The sequence below is a fragment of the Patagioenas fasciata genome, chromosome Z (assembly GCF_037038585.1).
Source record: "Patagioenas fasciata isolate bPatFas1 chromosome Z, bPatFas1.hap1, whole genome shotgun sequence".
In the NCBI taxonomy this organism is placed as follows: domain Eukaryota; kingdom Metazoa; phylum Chordata; class Aves; order Columbiformes; family Columbidae; genus Patagioenas; species Patagioenas fasciata.
The window spans coordinates 1,034,683-1,047,914 of NC_092560.1; the positions used below are offsets into that span (position 1 = coordinate 1,034,683).

The 13,232-nt window shown below is 51.1% G+C and overlaps 1 long non-coding RNA gene across 1 annotated transcript; it reads left to right on the forward strand.

Moving 5' to 3' along the window:
• The first annotated feature begins 8,075 nt into the window (after nucleotides 1-8,075).
• On the forward strand, nucleotides 8,076-9,664 carry LOC139826431 (uncharacterized). The gene is made up of 2 exons (XR_011736483.1): nucleotides 8,076-8,311; nucleotides 8,563-9,664. It is a non-coding gene; the product is annotated as an uncharacterized lncRNA (long non-coding RNA).
• The last annotated feature ends 3,568 nt before the right edge of the window (nucleotides 9,665-13,232 follow it).

A 13,232-nucleotide genomic window follows, 5' to 3' on the forward strand; every position in this document is an offset into this window, starting at 1 on the left:
ACACAAGATTCCAGGTGTGGTCTCCCCAGGGCAGAGCAGAGGGGCAGGAGAACCTCTCTGACCTACTGACCACCCCCTTCTAACCCACCCCAGGTCCCATTGGCTTCCTGGCCACAAGGGCCCAGTGCTGGCTCATGCTCACCCTGCTGTCCCCAGGATCCCCAGCTCCCTTTCCCCTACACTGCTCTCTAATAGCTCATTCCCCAACTTACACTGGAACCTGGGGTTGTTCCTGCCCAGATTCCAGACTCTACACTTGCCCTTGTTCTATTTCATTAAATTTCCCCCCCCCAGCTCTCCAGCCTGTCCAGGTCTCTGATGGCAGCACAGCTTCCAGTGTCACCACTCCTCCCAGCTTGGTGTCACCAGCAGACTTACTGACAGTCACTCTATTCCCTCATCTGATTCATTGATGAATATATTGAATAATATAGGCCCCCGTACTGACCCCTGAGGCTCTGCACTAGAGATCTCTTGAGAAAAGACATCAAGCAACCCAAGAGCACTGCAAACTCTGGAGGAAGGAGCTTTGTCTTGGGTCACCATAATGAGCCGGACAGAACCACAGTACCATTAAAAACCAAACAATTTTTACTTCTTGGCCTGACATGGAGGCAAATTTTGATGAAGGGTCCATGGCATCTCGTGGCATCCAGGGTACAAACCCAACAGAGCTACTGTCAGAGCAGAACTTCAGGGGCACGAGGTTCTTTCTGAGCCACCTCAGGTTAATTCTGCAGTTCGGTCGTCTCTACCCTCACCCCAGTGTAAGTTTGCCGTTACAAAATACGTAGCACTCGCTCCTCAGCTCCTCCCTGGCTCAAACATCAGCCCCAGTCACCGAATCACAGAACCATAGAACGTTCAAAGTTGGAAGGGACCAAAAGGATTGAGCCCAACTCCTGTCCCTGCACAGGATGACCCCAAAATTCACACCGCGTGTCCAATTGCTTCATGAATCCACGTGTCCAGGGGAAAAAGGATTTTTCTTGAGGGTATGTAGCACAGGAAAAATAATTTAAATATTCCTGCTGGCAACTTCAGGCAGAAATTTATTCTGAATATGAGAAATAAACCAAGGCTGGAATTTACAGCTTTTAACTCTCTCAAAGAGCAAAGCAGGATCTCGGAGCTACGCCTCATTTTTCCACCTTCCTAATACCCCAGAACTAGATCAGTTTGGAGGATGACTCGGAGGGAACCGTCACCTCCTGAGCCACCGGTCCTGCCAGGTCAGCACAGGACCCGGCGGGGGTGCTGTGCCGGCTGCACCAGCCCTGCCCGGCAGGTCGTGCGTGGGACGGGGGCGATGCTGATGCGGCGAGATGTGGGGTGGCAGAGGACCTGGAACAGCTCTGCTGGGGACAGCCTGGGAGAGCTGGGTGTTCACTGGAGAGGAGACGCTCTGGGGACACCTCAGTGCACCTTTCAGTGCTTAAAAGGGGCCCATGAGAAAGATGGGACAGACTTTAGAGCAGGGCCTGTTGTGACAGGACAAGGGTGATGGTTTAAACTAAAGGAGGGAGATCCAGGCCGGACATGAGGAAGGAATTGTTGTCCTGAGGGTGGTGAGAGCCTGGCCCAGGTACCCAGAGAGGTGGTGGATGAACCATCCCTGGAGACATCCCAGGCCAGGCTGGACGGGCTCTGAGCACCCTGAGCCGGTGAAGATGTCCCTGTCATGGCAGGGGGCTGGGGAGCTGGGGAGGCCCTCAAACCCAAACCATCTGTGATTCTGTGATCCACTGAAAGCAGGGGTGCTGGTGGATGTCTCTGTCGCAGCTCCAGCAGGAGCCGCAGCTCCGCTGCCCAGCCAAAAGAAAACCCAGAATCATTGGAGTCGTTTTACCACCTCTGGCGCTGCAGCTTCGTTTGTTCACGTTTGAGGAATCCCAGCGGGAAGCAGGGCAGTGAATGTCAACACAGGCTGTGGGAATTGCCCGCAGCGCCCAGCCCTGGGGCGTCTACAAGCCAGGAAAACCCACGGAGAGAGCAGGACGGTTTGGAAAGCCCATCGGTAATTACCCTCCCAGCTGTGCACACGGCGGGTGCCCTGCTGTTCCGGGGTAATCACAGCTTGAGTTTGACTCCTGGGTCTCTGACCACTTACGCAAACATCTGCTGTCAAAACTAAGCCGAGGTGAGGCTGATGTCCCTGCACGGGCTGCGGGACGGGACCTCGCTGTCGCGATAGATTGTGGAGACGTGACATGATGGAGAAAACAATAACGTGATTAAACCCCTCTAGCCTTCACCACATACTACAGCAAATGTATTTTTCCACCGATTCCAGCTAAAGGTGATAAGTAAACACAGCCACTGATTATACCCCCTACTTATCTCCTCATTAATTGCGCTTATATTGTGGTGCTGAGTGGCATCTCTCCCTGCAGCAGTTCCAGCCTCTAAGCAACAGCACAATCTGAATTGCCTCTAATTTCTGTACTTACAAAATTCTTATCACGAATTTCCTTTTCATTCAAAAATACTCAACACTAAGTAATTTTTTTTTCTGTAACACTAAAAATGTAATAATACAATAAAAAAACCACGTAACACTAAAAAAAGAAAGAAGCTGAAAGAGAATCTCAGTGTGAACATCATCTCCAGCAGACACGGCTGGTCTTCCTCTTCCCTTTTGACGACGCTTTAGCATTTTAAAACAGCCTGCAGGACACCCTGTACCTCAGCTCCCTGATGGATTATTGCACCTAAAAGCAAAGAGAAAACCCTCACCAGGACGCTCCGTGTTGCTCAGATGTCAAAAAAGCAGAATTACATCTGACCTCAGCAGAAAACTTTTCCCACGTGTCACCTTGGGTGGACACAGCAGGTGCCGCAACCCCAAAATGCAGGAATTTTGGAGGATTCTGCATCCATCATGTGCTGGGGCAGAGAAAGCCCACGGGGAGCTGGATGCATCTGAGATGATGCTGGAGTCACTAACATCGCACCGCAGATGGGCAGGAGGACAGAAGCAGCCTGGAGTTGGTGGTCCTTGGTCTTGCTCCACCTCCGAAGCCAGTTTGGGGAGGTTTTGGGCTCTGACTGACGAGGGCTGTGCAGCAGGAGCAGCTGGACTCCTTGTTGCACATGGCAGGTTGTGTCTCCATGGACAGCTTCCCCAAAACCTGGTTTGCTTCATCCTCCACTCACTGATAATGTCCCAGGCACAGGTCCCTCCTGAAATTCAGATTGAATTTAAAACAGAAAAATAAATTCATACTCTCTATGCAAAGGCAAATCCCATTTTACTCCCAAGTGAGGCACCAGGAACAGCTGGACGTGCCCTTCTGCATCTGCTCCCTCTGCACTGATGCTTTAGCATCCAGGGCATGGGCCACCTTAAATGACTCTGTAGATGCTTCAGTAATTAAGGATCAGAAAAAAACAAAGCAAAACAAAGGAAACCAGTAATAAAACACACACAAAACCAAAACAAATGCAGTAAGGGAAATGGCATTTCATATCCAATTTTTTTGCTGCTCGGGGTATTTTCCACCCCCCTTTTCAGAAGGTTGATCAGACCATCAACAAAACCACGATGGCAGCAAGAGCCCGAGGCTGGTGGGATGGCTGGCACGCGTCCAGCACCTGCTGGAATTCACGGGTGTACCTGACAAGAGTGGGACCTCCCTACGATTTCAACACGGGGGACCAAAAAAACCCAAACCAAAACAACTGTTCTCATGTTTCAAAAGCTCTTAAAGCATTTTGCAAGTTCCTTGCGTGTTCTGTAGGTGCCTTCTCATTGCTGTCCTGCTGGTTACAGCAGCATCACCTGGACACCCGCAGAACAAACCTCTGGCTCCATCATCTAATGGGGACACAAGAGTGGCCATGGATGCCAACACCCACAAGCCCCATTCTCACCCCTTTGTGCCCACTTTTTCTTCTTTTCTTTTTTCTTTTTTTTTTCAGTTAAAATATAAGTACGTATTTTGAGGTATTCTGATAGGATGCCCCAACATCAGACCAATTTACAAACACTGAGGGTGACGTTGCACACGTTTAAAATCTGCTTCGTGAGGGTTTTCCAGTCTTCTCTATTGGGTAACAAAAGCGAGAACAGATTTGAAAATGAGGATTATTTTCACCTTTCGTTTCCCAGCTCCAGCTCTACACTCATTGGCAAATATCTTTTCTATGCACCAAAGCAAAGGAGGAGGAGACCGTGTGTCCTTGCTTACTCTCCAAACAAAGCCTGTCTTAACATCGGGGCACCACAGCTTCCCAAAATAAAACAAAACTAGCCCAACTTCAAAAATCTATGAGAATTTTCAGAAATGTACATTACACAGAAGTATTATGTACAATTATGCTGGCCTCAGAAATATGAATACACACAAATATAAAGATTTGTTGGCAAAGAAGTCAAAGGAAATGCCAGTTCGATATATGTGTTGTCTATCTTTCTCACGACATTCTCCTTCCTCTTGCTCTGCTCAGCTCAATTTACCTGTTACAAAACTTATATCCCCAGTTGTTTTCTTACACTCGAGTAGCCCAACTGACTTCATGTCCAATGTGTATCAACAGGAGGGAGAGGAGAAACTGTGGATGCAAAACGCCTGTGAGACAACGCGGTGGTCACGGCGCGCACACGCTCCCCACGCACCGCGGAGCCACCGCGTTGTCACCGGGAAATCACTTGGGCATTCCTATAGAACCACAAAAGCAAGAGGAAATATACCGAATTCCAGCCCTCCAGCCGTCCGGCATGATAAATGACTCTGAGCATTTCCCGGCTGCGATATTGTCCAATTAAACAAATATTCCGTCACCCAGGGAACATTATGGCACTCAGAGAAACATAAAGACAGGAAATCTACCCCACAAGACAAACACCGATCAGAAACAAAGGGTGGGAAATCACTAACCAGAGCCAGGCTCGGGGAGAAATGCCTGAACAAAATGATTCTCAAAACCATATGGAGACACAAAAATGAATTTGGGCTCCTGTCTTGACCAAACAAAACCACTGGCAGCTGCCCAGTGAGCAAACATGAGCAAGGAAAGGGTTTTGTTCCTTATGTACGTAAAACAAACATAAGGATTATTTATTCTGTTGAACAAACATAGAGCAGGTTTACCACGAATTTTGACATGAATCTGCACAAAAAACAACAAAAGTTTAAGTGCACGGGGAGGAACATTTGAGGTCTGGTGCTACAACAGTGCAAAGAGGGGATGTTCTGGGGATCTCCAGCTGATTTCTTGTGTCATCTGTAGTAAATCAAGATTAGTGGATGGACTGTTATTACTAAACATACTTTATTTCTTAAGAAGGCAAATCAAAGTTTTAAGCACCCTACAGCAGGGTTTGTTGAATTCCTCCCAAGAGCAATTCTTCAAAGGGAGGGGATGAAGCCAGAACGTCTTTTGCCTCACATACCAGCCGCGTTACTCAGCGCTTAATAACTGATGCATAGGAGAACAAGAACAGGTTGGGCTTGTGCCCTTTTTGCTTAGGCTTGTTTGTTTTGTTTTGTTTTGTTTTGTTTTGTTTTGTTTGTTTTGTTTCATTTTGTTTTTCCCAGACTTGTTTGTTTTCACCTAGTCCTTCAATTCCCACTTCTTGTTTCTTACCCTGTAGGAGACTCAGAGAAGAAAAGCAGTGGTTTACATTATATCAAAGTTATTAAAACAAAACAAAACAAGAACAACCCAAACAAAAGCTCCCATATAGTACCAGAGCATAAATTACATTCTCCAAAAAATCAGGTTTTGCTTGTGTGGCACCTGCAAGGACCACTGGAGAGAACCCCGTTTTTTCAGGTGGTGTGTCCTGTGCCAATGTGAAACCTGTTCAAGTCATCCCATGAAACCTCTTGATTCAAGGTGTGCCAGACGGGTAGAATTAAAGCAGAAAAGTTTTCAAGGATCTGGATTTTCAAGGATTCTCAAGGATTTGGATTCTTTCTCTTTTATTCTTTAGAAAAGTACATCACGGACTGCAAGCTCCTCTCAAGGTTAAATTACATCTGTAAATGTTGATTAGAAAAAGGCCGACTTGCAGCCAGCCTGTCCAGGTGAATTCACCGCACACCATAAGGTTTGTGCAAACCTCTGTCCCTGCCCGTGCCTCCTGCCACAAAACGTCACGTTCCCCCAGCTGACACAGACCCCAGTTCTTGCACCTGTTTTCCAGCAGCCTTCTTTAACTCAGTGATTTACATTTTTGGCCAGGCTGCCCTGGCCTCCCACAAAACAACAAAAGCCTCAGCGGTTTCACCTTCTTTCCTCTCTAAAACAGTAATTTTCAAACACTGAGCTTTCCACTGTCGGTGAGGCTGATGAGGAAAACAAAGTCGTGTTTTCCACATAGCGAAGGGCACAGGACACGCAGAAATGCCCTCACGAAGCCACTCAGTGAGCGGGCACAAATCCCCGATGCTAATGGTGATGTCCTGCATTGACACAGGGTTGCATCCCAACACCAGTGGTGGGCATTTTGGAGAACACCAGACTCTGTCCCCCACACCCACTGGGGACAAATGGTCCTTTACAACCCAGAAACGGGACGGTGGGTGGTACCGGCCGGTGGAACCATTTACCCCGCAGCAGCAGCGGGGGATGCGCGGGGAATGCACGGGTGTATGAGAAGCTCGGTGGATGCGTGGGGGATGCGTGGGTGGATGAGATGCTCGGGGGAAGTGCGGAGCGATGTGATACGTGGGGGGGAGGGATCGTGGAGGGGCGGGGGATGCGATGCGCGGAGGGCGGATTGCATGGGGGGTGTGATACGCGGGAGGGGGATGCGTGGGGAATGCGCGGAGTGATGTGATGTGCGGGGAGGGGACTCCTCGGCGGGGGGGATGCGCGGAACAATGCTGGTGCGGCAGGACGCGATGCGCGGGGGAGGGATGAGATGCGCAGAGGGGGAGTGAGATGAACGGGGGGATCCGATGCGCTGGGGGTGTGATGCGCGGGGGAGAGGATGCACGGAGTGATGCTTGTTCGGGGGAAAGCGATGCGCGGGGTCATGAGATGTGCGGGGTGTGTTGTGAGTGGGGGGATGCAACGCGCGGGGGATGTGCTGCGCGGGGAAAGGATGCCATGCGCGGGGAGTGCGATGCGCGGGGGTGCGGTGCGCGGGGTGTGCGATGCGTGGGGATGCGATACGCAGGGGGTGTGATGTGCGGGGTGTGAGATGCGCTGGGGGGCGTGATGCGCGGGGGAGAAGATGCACGGAGCGATGCTTGCTAGGGGGGCCGCCATGCGCGGGGACATGAGATGTGCGGGGTGTTTTGCGAGAGGGGGGATACAACGCGCGGGGGTGTGATGCGCGGGGTGCGATGCGCAGGGGGTGTGATGCACGGGGTGCGTTGCGCGGGGTGCAATGCGCAGGGGGTGTGATGCGCGGGGTGCGTTGCACGGGGTGCGATGCGCGGGGGATGCGATGCGCGGGGTGCGTTGCGCGGGGTGCGATGCGGGGGGTGCGATGCGCAGGGGCTGTGATACGCGGGGTGCGATGCACGGGGTGTGATGCGCGGGGGTGCGATGCGCGGGAGGTGTGATACGCGGGGTGCGATGCACGGGGTGCGATGCGCGGGGGTGCGATGCGCGGGGTGCGTTGCGCGGGGTGCGATGCGGGGGGTGCGATGCGGGGGGTGCGATGCGCGGGGGCTGTGATACGCGGGGTGCGATGCACGGGGTGTGATGCGCGGGGGTGCGATGCGCGGGGGGTGTGATACGCGGGGTGCGATGCACGGGGTGCGATGCGCGGGGGGTGCGATGCGCGGGGGGCGTTGCGCGGGGTGTGATGCGGGGGGTGCGATGCGCAGGGGGTGTGATACGCGGGGTGCGATGCGCGGGGTGCGATGCGGGGGGTGCGATGCGCAGGGGGTGTGATACGCGGGGTGCGATGCACGGGGTGCGATGCGCGGGGGTGCGATGCGCGGGGGTGTGATACGCGGGGTGCGATGCGCGGGGGGTGTGATACGCGGGGTGCGTTGCACGGGGTGCGATGCTCGGGGGGTGCGATGCGCGGGGGGTGTGATACGCGGGGTGCATTGCGCGGGGTGCGATTCCGGGGGTGCGATGCGCGGGGGGTGTGATACGCGGGGTGCGATGCACGGGGTGCGATGCGCGGGCCGCTGCTGCCGCCCAGCGGAGGTTGCGCGTCTCGCAGGAGCCCAGACGCGGCCACTCCCTGTGTGTCCCCCCCAACCCCTTTCCCCATCCGGCCGTTTTGGGGACGGGGCGTTGCGGGGTACGTTTTGTTCAGGGGCGCAGGGAGGGAAGGGGGGCTGCGATACCAAAGTCGGCGTGTGGACGGCGGCTCTAGGGAACGAACATGACCACGGAGGTATCTATCAAAAGTTTTAAAAAATTACACTTTTCACACTTTGCTGCTCATTTGACTGTTTGCTGGGGACAGGAGGGGCTGCTGAAATACTCTGTCTGAGCGGTTTCCTTTGCTCATTACTCGTGTGAAAAGCTGCTGACAATCGAGGTGCCTGAGCAGGACCCCCCGGGACACTGGGGAGCTCTGGCAGCACAACTCACATCCCGAGATGGTTTTCTGGCTCCCACCTCCCTTGCAATTGTGTCCCACAGGATCCAGCTCTCCATCGCTTGCCCCAGCCTAGAGCCACGCTCATATCCAGCAACGTGGGTTAAAACCACCATCCTGACCAGGTAACCACTGATATTCACCATGAGCAGGTATAAAGAGCATCATAAGATGTTCAACAGCTGCTGTAAGGGGCACATGGTGTCCCCAAGGTCCCTCGGTGTTTTTTCCCTTGGTCACCCCTGCCTTACAGCACCCCTGACCACACCGGGTGGTGGCAGAAGGCCTTTCCTAATCCTGGTAGAAATATGGATTTTACTGGTTATTTCCCAAGCCTACACAACTGTCACGCTATATTTCTGGGAAAATAATTACTTTCAAAATCAGGTTGTAACTGTGGGACAAGAGAGAGCCTGAGAACACAGCCGTGCCCACCGTGTGTGAACTGGCAGTAATTCCACATTCCCAATGAATGGAGTGTTCTTATTGATAACGCATGGCTATTTACTCTGGACATATCGCTGGGATATCCAAACAGTGTTAAATCTCCTGCCAACTGCTTATTAAAGGAACCAGCCAGTGAGGGAAGGTGCAAAGCACAGACTTTGGTTTTGTAAATACTTTGCTTGACAAGGGATCTCAGGTGCTCGATACCCATTTACTGCCAATCGCAATGAGCCACATCGCACTCAGAGTGCTGGGAAGCACAACCTCTTATTCTGAAAATAAAATGATTCAGTGTAAAAAGAGGAGCTGCATTTTCTGCTAAACTCATGGTTTCTGATCGCTGTGCATCATCCCTAAATAACTCCAGCACATACTGAACCCGTCTGTCCCTCCAAGCCCTGTTTTCAGCCAGGAACCCACACATTCTCTCCCCCATGGTGCAAAGACAACACGAAGGGAAATATCTGCAAAACTGTGGCAGTATTACGGGGTTTTTTTGGACAGGATTGTCGTTGAACCCTTATCAACTGTTACGAAGAGCTTCCAGGTGTGTGCGTGGCGATATCATCAGAATTCGTTGAGTGTGGTGGAATTTGAACTGAGGTATTTCTCTGCCATTTTTGCCCAGTTTTGGAGCATGACTCCCCTTTGGCTGGGAAGAAATGGAAATAAAACAAATTTTTGCTTCTTTGATCATCACTTCTGTGCCTTCATCTTCAGAGAGGGCTTGGAAAAGTAATCTCCCATTTCGGATTTTTCAAGGTATTAGGGCCTTGCTTTGCTCAGCACCTCATGCACCTTGTAAGCCGCCATGGGATGGTCACTGGAGCAGTAACCGCGCCTCCCATCTCTGTTCCTTCAACACCTCAAACCTCTGTTCTCTCATCGTTTTGAAAAGCGTTTGTCAGCATATGTGAAGGATCCAAGCTCCTTCATACCTTTCCAGTGGCATAAATGTATTGCAAATATACCCCAAATTACTCAACTGTTTTTCAAGAAATCTCTCTTTTTTTTTTTTAATTAATTAAGGCAAATGATCTGTACTATTCAGGTCCCGATTAGTTGACCTCATTCTTATTTTCCCTGTGTTATATTCCCTGTATATTTCCTCAGTTTATTTTCAGTCACAATTTTCTCTGCATGGGCAAAGGCCCTGGCTGCTAACCCCTCTGTTTGGCTTCAAAAATCCAGAACATCATCTGTTTCATTGAAACCATCATCAAAAGAAGCTGGAGATTATCCACATGTGTACACAGATGTGTAGGGCAGTTTTTAAACAACCTGGTAGAAATACTTTGCTATTTGAGTTCCAGAGTCAGTTTCACGCACCTAAATTTACCATGCAAATAAGCAATTGAGATGTTTCACATCTGCAGGAAACTTGCACATACTTTCTTTATAAATTATTGGCAAAAAGGTTTACCTGATTCCAGAGGAAAAATCCATCTATCAGCTCCTTTAATGTGGTGATTTGCACCCATTTCGGTGCTCCTGGAAGGTTGTCTCCCCTTCCCTCCACTGTCACTGGGTTTTTGTTTGGGGTTTTCTGACTGATTAAGCTGATTTTTAAGTATTTCCCTCTGTTTCTGGTGGTTGTGATGATTACTTCTGCCGGTCTCTGCACTGACCCCCAACCCCGCTGCGAAATGCAATCCCTAAAGCTGGAAAAAAATGTGGAAATTCAGACTTAAGTACCCTTTTAGGGAAAAAAAAAAAAAGTTTTGTTGAAATTTCTAGGGCTGAAATCAGTAATTGGAAATAAAATGTTTGAAAAACAGCTTGCAGGTGCTGTTTCATGAAGTGTGAGATGTTGGTATCACCCAGGATGCTTTTTGGAACTGCAGGGACGAACCTTGCCAGGACAAGGGGATGAAGATTGAATCTCTTAAATCTGCATCTTTCTGGCTTTTATGAGAGTGTTTAAGCAGAAGCTGATTTCCCAGCAGAAGGGGGATTGATATATATATGTGTATATATATATATATGTATGTATATAAAAATATATATAAAACCCACAGAAAGTGGAAGAAGATTTCCAGGTTGAAGAAGAATGATGGGGGCGTTGCCAGTGAGAGAATCACAGAGCCCAGCACCCCAGGCAGTTTGTGACCCCTGTGATCCCCAGTCCATCCCTGCTCACACGGGGTCACAGAGCAGATCACACAGGATCCCAGGGGTTTGAATGGCTCAGAGCAGGAGACTCCACACCCGCTCTGGGCAGCCTGGGCCAGGCTCTGGCACCTCCCAGCACACAAGGTTCTGCTCATGTTCACGTGGAGCCTCCTGTGCTTCAGTCCGTGCCCGTTGCCCCTCACCCTGGCGCTGGGCACCACTGAGCAGAGTCTGCTCCACCCTCTGACACCCACCCTGACATATTGATCATTGATCACACCCCTCTCAGCTTCTCTTCTCCACTCAGCAGCCCCAGCTCTCTCAGTGTCTCCTCACACAAAGATGCTCCAGACAAGAAAGCAGAAGGTAATTTCCCAGCAATGGAGGGATGGGGGAGAGGGATGGTAGCTGCAATGGGGACAGAGGGGTGGCGAGGGGTACCCAGGATGGGGTGTCAGAAGAAGATTTGTCTTAGCTGCTGCTGGGGTTTTGGGGATTTACAGTGGTGGGAAAGCTTTGTTCACCAAGTTGGCAATGCTCTCTTCAAAGCTCTCTCCTTTCCCAGTGCCACCAGTAACACCCTCCTTTCCTTGCCCATCCCCACCAGAGGAACGCTTCTGATTTTTGACAGGGCTTGTGGCAGAATGCAAACCCCCCTCTCTCCGCCCCACTCCTTCAGTATGGAGGGAGTAGGCACATCTCCCTGTCTCTGCTACTTGAGGCTAACAGCTTCTTTCGTTTGGCCCAGAGCACCCTGGCCAGGGCCATTAGAAGGGATTGCCGAGGCCCCAGTGAGCCGCTGGGCACCTGTGACCGGTGTGGGGGATGTTTGGAGGCTTCAGGGTCACCCCACACACGGTGTGGGGGTGCAGAGAAGTTTCTAGAATGCCTACAGTCAGGTCTGATCAGCCAATAAAAACGGGACTCTCGTCGAGACTGGGCCCATTGTCGCCGGTCTCTCGGAGCACGAGGAAGATGCTGCCGCCGAGACCCCTCCACCCCGGGATGGAGACCCCGCTTGCCTCGCCGCCACGGGTGTGAGTAAAACCCCTCGCAGGATTGCGAGTATATTTATCCTTTCCGTGCACATATGCACGTGTAACCTCCCGTGCTTAATACAAGCACGTATAAAATTATTTCCTCACACAATCGCGAGTGTAACTTTATTTCCTCGCACAATTGCGAGTATATTATACATTTATCCTCGCAGAATCGCAAGTGTATTTTCCTCCCGTGCTTCCACATAAGCACGTGTAGTATTACGTGCACATTCGCAAGTACAAGTAAATTAACCCTCGCAGAATTGCGAGTGTATTATAAATTTACCCTCGTGGAATTGCGAGCGTATGCTTTACCTGTATCTCTTTAAGAATAATCCCGCACCGTGTTCAGGCAAGTGTGTACTCCTCTGGGACTCGGGGGTGGTTCCGGCATTGTTTTGGGTGAAGCCACGTGCATGCACTCTGTGGACCGCCTGTTGTACCAGTTGCTGCCCCTTAATAATTTTCCTCAACTGATACCCGAACCTATATTTAAGTCACTTTTGGAGTGCTAAAACCCTGTTTCTCACCGGTTTAATAAAAGCTGTTTTGGACCCTGTTGTCCCTTAAATTAGCCTCGGGGTGCCTCCGTGATAGGGCTTGTGTCTCAAGCACCCTCTTCATGGGGACACCACCCGTCCCAAAGCATCCACAGTGTGCCAGGCTCTGCTGCAGCCCCGTCGTGCAGCGAGGTCTCCTCAGAACCAGAAACCCCATAACCGTGTCCTCCAAGTGTTGGGCATGGAGCATGGCTTCACAGAACCCCAGGATGTCAGGGGTTGGAAGGGCCCTGTAAAGCTCATCCAGTGCAATCCCCCATGGAGCAGGAACACCCAGCTGAGGTTCCACAGGAAGGGGTCCAGGCGGGTTTGAATGTCTGCAGAGAAGGAGACTCCACAACCTCCCTGGGCAGCCTGGGCCAGGCTCTGACACCCTCACCCCCAACAAGTTGCTTCTCATATTCAAGTGGAACCTCCTGTGTTCCAGTTTGCACCCATTGCCCCTTGTCCTGTCACTGGGTGTCACCCAGAAGAGCCTGGCTCCATCCTCCTGACACTGCCCCTTTCCATATTGATCCCCAGGAATGAGTCCCCCCTCAGTCTCCTCTTGTCCAG